This window comes from Dermacentor andersoni, chromosome 3, assembly GCF_023375885.2.
Source record: "Dermacentor andersoni chromosome 3, qqDerAnde1_hic_scaffold, whole genome shotgun sequence".
NCBI classification, from domain to species: Eukaryota; Metazoa; Arthropoda; class Arachnida; order Ixodida; family Ixodidae; genus Dermacentor; species Dermacentor andersoni.
The window spans coordinates 98,911,024-98,920,445 of NC_092816.1; the positions used below are offsets into that span (position 1 = coordinate 98,911,024).

General features: G+C 43.9%; 1 non-coding gene across 1 annotated transcript; it reads right to left on the minus strand.

Annotated features, from left to right (window-relative positions):
• Positions 1-285: 285 nt before the first annotated feature.
• On the minus strand, positions 286-358 carry TRNAS-GCU (transfer RNA serine (anticodon GCU)). Its single transcript has one exon. It is a non-coding gene; the product is annotated as a tRNA-Ser (tRNA).
• Between the last annotated feature and the right edge of the window lie 9,064 nt (positions 359-9,422).

Sequence of the window (9,422 nt, forward strand, 5' to 3'; positions counted from 1 at the left end):
GCAGACCGGGAAGGCTACATCGTAAGTTGCAATCGCTGCTTCTTTTCAAGAGGAAGCAGTGACTAGTGGGATGCGGTGCCTACCTAAAAAACAGTTTTGTACAAAACAAACAAGCGTGACGTACACAAAAACGAATGAAATTATGAAGTTTCACGAGTCAAAACCATGATATGATTATGAGGCATGCCGTAGTGGGGGACCCCGGAAACTTGGACCACCTGGGGCTCTTTAACCCGCACCTAAGTCTAAGTACGCGGATGTTTTTCGCCCCCATCGAAATGTGGCTGCCGCGGCCGGGATTCGATCCCGCGACCTTTAGCTTAGCAGGCCAACACCATAGCCACTAAGCAACCACGGCGGGTGTGACGTGCACTCAACGGCGGTACAATGAACTAAATCATCTGTACAACACAGAGATCTACAAAGCTTGGCCGGCTTTGTTACCTTACGCCTTTATTGTGAGTGTCAATATAATGAATAATTTTACAATGAATTTGCCGGCCTAAAGAAATAACCTACGAGACTTTAGTCACTTTTTTTCCATTTGGAGCGAGATAGCACCTATAAGCTGCAGAGACTCTTGATTCCAACTCCGTTTGGCAGCGTCCATCTCTACTTAGTTAACCTTAAGGCACTGATGACGATTCGGCTGCAGAGAATAGACTGATGCCAACTCGGGAGGCATCGTGGCATTCGTCCCCCATCAGCTGTTTTTTGTGTCCCTGCCGGGTCTTTAAATTCCTCACGCTGTCGCCCTCCTTAAAAGGACACCCAGGAAAAATATTAGGTCAAGGTAGATGGGAATATTGCGTTTAGGAATTACCGAATATGTCATTCGTAGCGAGAACGAGGCTTTTGTAAGCGAGTAAATGATGAAAATGTAATACGTTAACACGCCATTTATTTTACGTTTTGATACATCTCGCGTGACGTAAACACAAGGCTCCTTCGCAGAAAGTGGCACAGAGAAAGGTCACGGGGCGATTACGTCAACTCGACCGTGTTGTCGCGGGTATTTCAAATTGAGGAGCAGCAACGGGTTAACGTGCTCATGGTTCATTGTTCAGGGGCTATTTCTCACGCAAAGAAGAAGATAAGGACACACAAAGAACAGTGGTGTACATCTACGCAATAATTTGCCGATCTAGCATGGCCTGATGTTTTCTTGTAGCGTTCTTTTCACGGTATCAAATGAGCGATAGATAGAAAAGCAAATGAAATACAGGGACCCTGACCAGAGCATATTCCTTGTAGGGTAGCCTGTACAGGAGCAATGAAAAAAAGAGTACGAAAGGTGAGCGAAAAGAAAAATAACTATAACGAGCAGTAATGAATTCTCTATGGGCGTATCAGATCAGTGGTATAGTCACCCACTTTGTGCATAAGTGCGTGCAGAAGTACCCAGTGATTGTTAAATGTCGAAATCTTAGCTGCGTTAAATTAAACTTTGATTTGTTTAAACTTGTTCATTTTCCTTCAGTTAGTGTAGTAAGCGACGCGACATTTTTTATAGAAATAGTGCGTATAAGAATATATTTGGCATACCGCTTACATGATAACAAAGGAGCTTAACTATAGTGTCACTGCTTGTTTATCGTCTTTGTTACAGTGTATGTTAGAAAAATTCCCCTATGATACGGAAAGCGCACAAAATGGTCTAACAGTATCTTAGTGCAATATTAGCGATGAACGGCAGGTTGTAGAGCTCATCTTCAACCGTCACTCCGAAAGAAGCGGAGTTCTGAGGCCACCCAAGCAATCTAACTATATCTTCCCAACGGGGGTAATGCTTCATTTTTACTGGAAGAGTTCGTATTGTTATCCTGATCACCGAAGGTAAATATTAAAAGCAAATGAGTAGTACCAAATGTCGTGCATCTTTGCAAAAGGAAACCTGCATTTCTCATCCTTAGGAAACAAATACCTTAAAAATTTTGGGGATGATTTTTTTTGTTTCTTCATTTGAAATTTTGAAATTCTTGGTTCATTTAACCAAAATACCTTTCAAGGTTGCTTTCGTAGTTTTATTCTAACAAAAGCAAGCATACCTACATTATCGTGCCAGGCTGAATAACGATTGCTTCGGCGATGCTCAACATTATGTTACGTACATGTTGCGGCCACCAGCATTATTAACACTTTTCCGCATTTCTCTTTTATTTTCAGAACCGGGATGTCTTCCACGTTCAAGAAATGAAACGTGAATAAATTCCTGGTGATAACTAGATACAATCTTGTGTTTGTATCTTCTTTGTTACTCTCAGGTGTATTTTATAGTAACAATATTTTCATGAAAACAGGTACTTAGTGCATTGTTAGACGACGTAAGTTTTACAGAAGATGTTGAAAGGCCTTATTTGATGAAACTCGGTGTGGCAGAGAAGGCCAAGATTTCACTTGACAAACCTCCCAGCTTTTATTCATACTGCCGCCTCCCTCTCTCTCTTCCTTTCTTTCTGAGTTCGCGCTTTGGGCTCAAAATGAATTTTGCCCCTGTTCAGATATCTTACAGAACCATTCTGCCGAAATTAAGCTGCGCTGTCGGTTTCGTTATACTGCCTGAAAGCTCGCCTTGGTACTGGATACTTCATGCAGACATCAGCTGTTGTAGCCAACACCTTGCAAACGTAAAAATAGGATTAAAGAAACTACCATTATTGCACAAAAAAAGACAATTGCGAAAAAAGTTCATCTTCAGTATATCTCAAATACCCGCAGTTGACTACTAATTCAGAGCCACGTTGTTACGTTATGCCCCCTGCTAACCTGCCATCGTGTCTGCGACTTTTTACCACAGAACCGGTCTATGACTAGGCGCCCTGCACACTTTCAGCACCGGAGTAGAACGGGAACTGCAGGAAGTACCGATATGGCTGCCCACATCAGGCATTATATCTGACCAGTTTGCCCCCTTCCCAGGAAGTGAATGGTTTTGCAGGCTTTCGCTGCCTTTAATCTCAAAGCGACAGTATAATACGGGAATTGCCTTAGTGGCTTTCTTGAGACGGCTTCTTTATATCGCTGGATGAAGTAACGGGCAAGGAGAGCATAATTGATTTGAATCCTTTGGCCTTTAGTTTTCTGGTGGGAGCACGGTTCTTATGTTGACTCATGTTGACTCAAACGCTCAAGTATACTTGGCAACGAAAAAAAATAAACAACTCGTTAAAACGCTTTGTCTAGACTACTCTAGGCGATCGACGCTAGGCAATCAGCCCTAGTTAGGTGGGGTTTGATAAGCATTATACACCATATGTTTAGTGAATTCTCCCTGAATTGCTCAAAGGCAGCAGAGAGAAAAACGCCCGTGATCGTGGATCGATGACGGGCAACAAATTATAGGCAATATAGTTCCGAACATTATGGTTAAAGTAAGTGAACAGCATGTGCAGACTCCGGAAATAAATTTACGCCTCAGCAATTCTTCAGAAAAATGCCGGTAACGTTGATAACGGTGTTTAATAAGGCAGCATACATTAACAACGATCCGACCACGGTGAAGATGGAGCTGCAATGACTTGACGCCATCGATATCGTACAGCATGATGACGGCGGTGCCGCAACGGCGGTACGGTGATAGCGAAATGACGACAGCGTGACAGCGACGACATGATGATGGCTGCGCACCTGCGCTTCAGTCGCCACTTATTTACTCAAGAGATGGGGGTACTTCTTTGAACATTTGCTTTAAAAGTACTTTCGTCCGGTGCACACTGCTAATGCCAACGCGAGCACGCTGAGCAATGTCTGCAAGAAAGCGCAGTTAGATGGTCCCACCAAATTAGGGACGCTTTGGAACTGCCGAACAGCAAGGCAACGACCCTGTCGAGGTTTTCTTTGACGCAGAAGAGTGCACCGTCCAATGCTATTTGAGGAACGTGACCGTCACAAGAGAACGGGAACTAATGCTGTTTCCTTGATGCGCCGGGCTGGGTAATGTGTACTGTCAATAGAATCACAAGTTTTTACAGCCGGTTTTAACGTTATGAAGCACATTTCACAAAACTCGAAAATGCTTTCAAATATGCGATAAACGGCCTCATACTGATTTTTGGGGTTAACGCGACACTATTAGGAAAGGTGAGGTCAATGTGATCGATGCACAAAACTGTTAAAAACCTGGAGAGTTGCCGGCGTTCCTTAAAGCGCTTACTGGCAGCTAAACTGAGTGTAGTTCTCCTCCTCAGTATCGTCAGACAAACTTTATTGGATGAGGGTCGCACACAAAAAAATACAAGCAGAACTGTCTTTTTTTGCCAGGCGAGAGGATGCATCTTGTATTCAATCTCCGTTGAAACTGTGCCTACTCATCTCACATTGTAATCCACGGCATCTTGGTGAACTCAAGCTGTAATCAGTTAGTCAATGCAATTGGTGAAATTGTTTTAGTGGCACTGGATGCATAGGTAAATTGCTTCCCACGTGTCCGGAAAAAAAGCAGATAACACTAAAACACTGTACGCTGTGCAAGTGTCGTAATCAAAAGAAGGCAGTAATATTTCGGTAGGCTCCCAAATTATTCATGACGTGGAAAAAGTGTGTATAATATTGACAAAGCTTATAATGAAAAATGCAGTCATGAGGGCTTTAAATGTTCTCGCTATCCCGATGACATTTGAAACCATCAGACAGCAGCAAACCAAACTCATTAAGCAGCAGCTTAACATACAGGTCTTTGTGAATTTGAAAAAAATATTTCCTTTTCTTCGATGTCAGTTCCAGTGTAGTGTTCCACCGAATCATTCTGTTCACATTCAAGGAAGTGATCCGCGTGATGAGAAGTCACTAGGACGCTTTCTGTGCGCCAAGGACGGCCACTGGGATCGATTCCTCTTTAAGAAGTGGATGCGTTGCGATGAATGCGGAATGTGGAAAAAGCTGAAAACTCTGACCTAGAAAAACCTGCTTTAATAACCTTAAGGTGTCCACAATGGTTCTGAACACCCGAACTAGGGTTTCTGTAATAGGTCATGAAAAGCTATAGACCGTGAAGCACCCTCTATGGCACCGGGTTGCTCAATTATACCAGTCACTGTTCATGCAATAGCGTTCAACTAACGCGAATCACAGAGAGAGAGAAAATGGGAGAGGAAGAAATTCTAGCCTTCTGCGTTTCTGCCCTGCCTGCTAATGCGTTTGAGAAATGGTCAGTCGACAAGCAGGCTATCCTTTACTGACGGAGGCTCGCTGTTTCATCGCGCATGCTGCTATGTGATTAACGATTACTCGACACCACTCACCATTAATAATGCCGCGTGCTTTCTTTAACCTTTATCTTGTTTAGTTCTTCGTTATTTGATCCCTCTAGAAGCCAATCTGCAGTTATGGCACGCACAGGAGTATCGTGAAGAACAAAGAACATACTTTGAAACAACCTTCTTGAATTACAATTTCGTGGCGAGCACGCACATAGCTGGAAGATCGATAATATGCCGTTGTTCTTTCCTTGTCTCTAAAAAGTCGCTTGTAGAGAGAAGCGCTTCACAGATTGCGACATCCCAAAAATGAAGGTGCGGCTCATACCAGCAATAGATTTCGTTTTGGATTGGGAGAGAGCGTACGGGGCTCTGTGGTATGACAAGCGAACCTTTCTCTGCATACCTCCACAGCCTCACTGACCGATGCTGCTCGGTACAGCTCTCTGAACGAAGAGCTCACACAGAGAACATCTCTCTTGCAATGAATCGGCTTGTACATAAGCATCTATACCACCCTACATGTGGCGGTAGCTGGCGTTGTTCTCTATAGAATTACGCAATCAAACAACACACGGTGCCCAATTATCCTAGCTGCAATATATATACGCCGTTAAAGACAATCGTTCCTTTAATAAAGCAAAGCTTTCAGTGCCTTTTTAACGGGTTATGGCGCACCTGCTCGGTCGATGTCTTGCCGAATAAGTAGGCCGCTCCTGCAGATAGGGCACTAGTAAACTGTGCTGATAGTGGAGGTGGTGTAAAGGGCCAGTGCCCCGGTAGTGTTGTAATCCTCGGTTGTGTGGTAAGGGTCTCCGCTTCTTGCCGACTCTTCGGGCAGGCACTCAGTTTGCAATAATAAAGAAAACGTATTCAATATTCAGCAACTGCCTAAAATATAATTTTGTGCTTCACATTGATTGCAACGTATACGTTCTACTTGCATAATTTTCTATCAATTCATGTAAGCTAGCCAAAGAAGAAGCAAGAAATGATCACATGACAACGAAGAATGCGGCAAGGGCGTTGGATCAGAAATGAACAGTGATGACTCTCTTACTGGAGTGGTCACAAGTTGTTTCTTTAGAAATTTAGCGCAGTCGTATAGGAATGTCTGTGCTACGGGCCTGAGCCACTCCAATTTTAGAGCGTATATTATGATACCATTTTTTATCTATCTATCTATCTATCTCTATGTGTATCTGTTTACCCGCCTACCTGGGCCACTGGGCATTTCAAGGTTGAATGGTTGGCGCATCGGGCTTCTATGGTGAGGTAACAGGGCTATAGTACAACCATGGCATCAACTTAGGTCAATGAACATTTGTAATTGTGTACATACGTGAATGTCTTCAACGTAGCTTTTTCACGCCGACATGGGTCCCTGTAGATGCGGGACTGGGTAGGCACCGCTCTCCGAAGAAACTCTGACACGCAGTTGGAGCACTGAGTATGTGCGATTCGGTCCGCGCTGGTGTTCAATAAACCTCTCTGATGCCAATTGGGTCACTGGGTATGTGTCATTAGGTGTGTGCCACTCTTCAACGAACGTGTTTGACACCAGCTTAGGCAACAACGTATGTGCCACTGGGAATGTGGCGCTCTACGATGCCGGAAAGTGTTATCGCCGAATTTTTTTCGATGCTGAGTGGAATTGAACCCATGTCACATGGGCTCCTCAAGGACAGAAACCCGACGCGTTTGCAGACTGCGCCACAAATTCCCTTCGTGTACGATTTTTCAATGAACGCCTTTTAAGCCAAACCTTTACCGAGCTGCACCATGAATACATGGACGATGTGCTGCTCTTCAACGAACGTCTCGCCAACTTGGATTACTGAGTCTGTGCTACTGAGTTTGCGCCATGCAGGAGAACAATTCGCCATGCAGGAGAACAATTCAGCGCCACTGTTCTCGTTTCAGCAGGCAAAAAATTCCAAAGTTCAATACTTCGGAGAAAATGCTATACTTGATCAGGTTCGTGGGACAGTGAAATGGTGAAATATGGAGCTTGGGGCAGTTTGTGGTTGAGAACATCCATACAGATGATAAGTTTAGGGAATTAAGCGTAATGGCTGGAGTGAACCAAGGTGAGCAAAAGTTTTAAACTACACGTTGTCGCACAAAAGACGGGGTGCGTCTTAATGAAGCAAAGTGAGAAGAAGGCGATAAGTTCCAGTCATACAGGCCACAAACGACGGTGGGCCGCATTTCTTTAAGTGACTAGATTTTGCTAACGTCGGACATTGTGTGCGGATTCCATAATGTGTAGCGACATACTCTAATATTTATCTTATGTTAAGAGACGGATTGTGTCCCTCCTGTTCCAGTATTTCAACCAACTGCCCACGCCGTTAGCGTATTATTCACTGCTCAGTTTCTTAGTTACAATCACCAGCGTCTCCTAGTGGCCACGACTGGTTCTGCAGCACTTTCTTTGAGAACGCGCCATTTTTCGCGACAAACGTATCATGCAATGGCTTCCAGAAGGCGTTGTTTACACACACCTAGGGCGCTATAACGTAAAACTATTCGAAATTTTATATTCCAATTCTGCGATCAGCCCTCCGCGATTGGTGAAAAACTTTTTTGGACCACCCCCACTCCACATGTCTATCACACGACGTCACGAAAACCGCGATAGCTCCTCATCTGATATGACGTGTACACACTGATTATGCATGACTTGACCAAACAAAAGAAAAATAGTTATTTCTGATTCGACGCCTTTTCGCCATTAGCCTTCGGCCATTGGTCAAATGTTTTCGGGCTGCAACCACTTCACTTGCCTCTCACGCGACGTCACAAAACCGCAAAAGCTTACCGCGTCAAAGTGACGTGTACGCGATAAAGATGTATTAATATGCCGAACAAAACCTAACTTTCTTCTGAATAGCTGCAGGCTGCCCCGTTCCGGAAGGAATAAAATATGGCTACCGCCGATCGCTCCGGCACTGGCTACTCGCCCCTGCCGGAGAGCACGGGCTTCTTTGCATCTAATAAAACCTTTTGCGTGGCCATGTAACGTTTTCGAGAACTTTCGGCACGTTTACGACCTCGTTATGCCAACTCTTGTTTCCTGAGGATCCGTTTTAGCGTCATTCTTAAGCTTCCGTTGCATGCCGCCGCGATTCTCAACGAGCCACCGCAAGCTAAGTAAGAGAAAGCGGACCAATCGCAGACGCCGGCACCACCCTCTTCATCCGGCTATCGATATTCAGTGCAGGGGCTCGGCCCCATCGAATCTCTCTCCACTTGAGCATGTTTCTCGCCTCTTGTGAGCCAATTAGATAAGACAAGCCGCTCAGTGCAGGCAATGTTATTCGTTTTTCAAGCAAACAAAAGTTACCTCCTGTGAACGAGGGGAGCATTTGATTGGTTTGTTTAGACAACCCTGCAGGTGACTGCCCGATGCTTGCGTCGGCGGCTACGCAAATTTGACGTCAGGAGGTTGGAATAAAAACATATTGGAATAGTTTTGCGTTATACGACCCCTAGTCCCATATTTTGAGTGAGCCGTTTTCAAGAATGTTTTGTTATAATAACGCTCGGAAATATTGACACGCAATTGTACGTGCGCATAGTTATATTTTAATAATATCTGTAGATATTATATAGAAGAAACAAAAATATTGTCTTCATTCATGAATAAAGTTGCGGAACTTGGCTATAATATGTACACGAACCTAAGTCTGCTGTATTGCGCGCACTTCGCTAATAAAATTTGTACTGCCGTATATTCTCATTTGGCTGCCGCGCTAGAGCGTAACACATCGTTCATCCAATACTTCTGCCGGTGGACATGACTTTTCTGCGCGTTATGCTTCCACGCTACCTTATCAAATATTCGAGGATGGGATACTCATCTACCAAGCTATGTGGGCAACACATTGTTCTTGTGAGCTTAAGTATAACTTGAACGTAAATAAATGGTACAAACGCCCTGAACGGTTGCTTATTGCCAACATTGCTAACTAAGTGCCAGTTGAATTGTGGAACTAGAGATTGCAAAATAAAAAAATACATACTTAATGCGATTGTGAGTCTCGATCAGCTAATTAGGTTTAGTTAAAGCTACATAAAAGGCATGTCCAGTGAAATAAACTGATTGCCTGGACTCAGTATATGTACGATATTGGTTTTATATTGGTTTTGTTATTCTTTTCAATTTCCCGAAGTTTCCTAAAAAAGGGCATCTGCAAGGTAACAATAGTGTGTTTTCAAGCA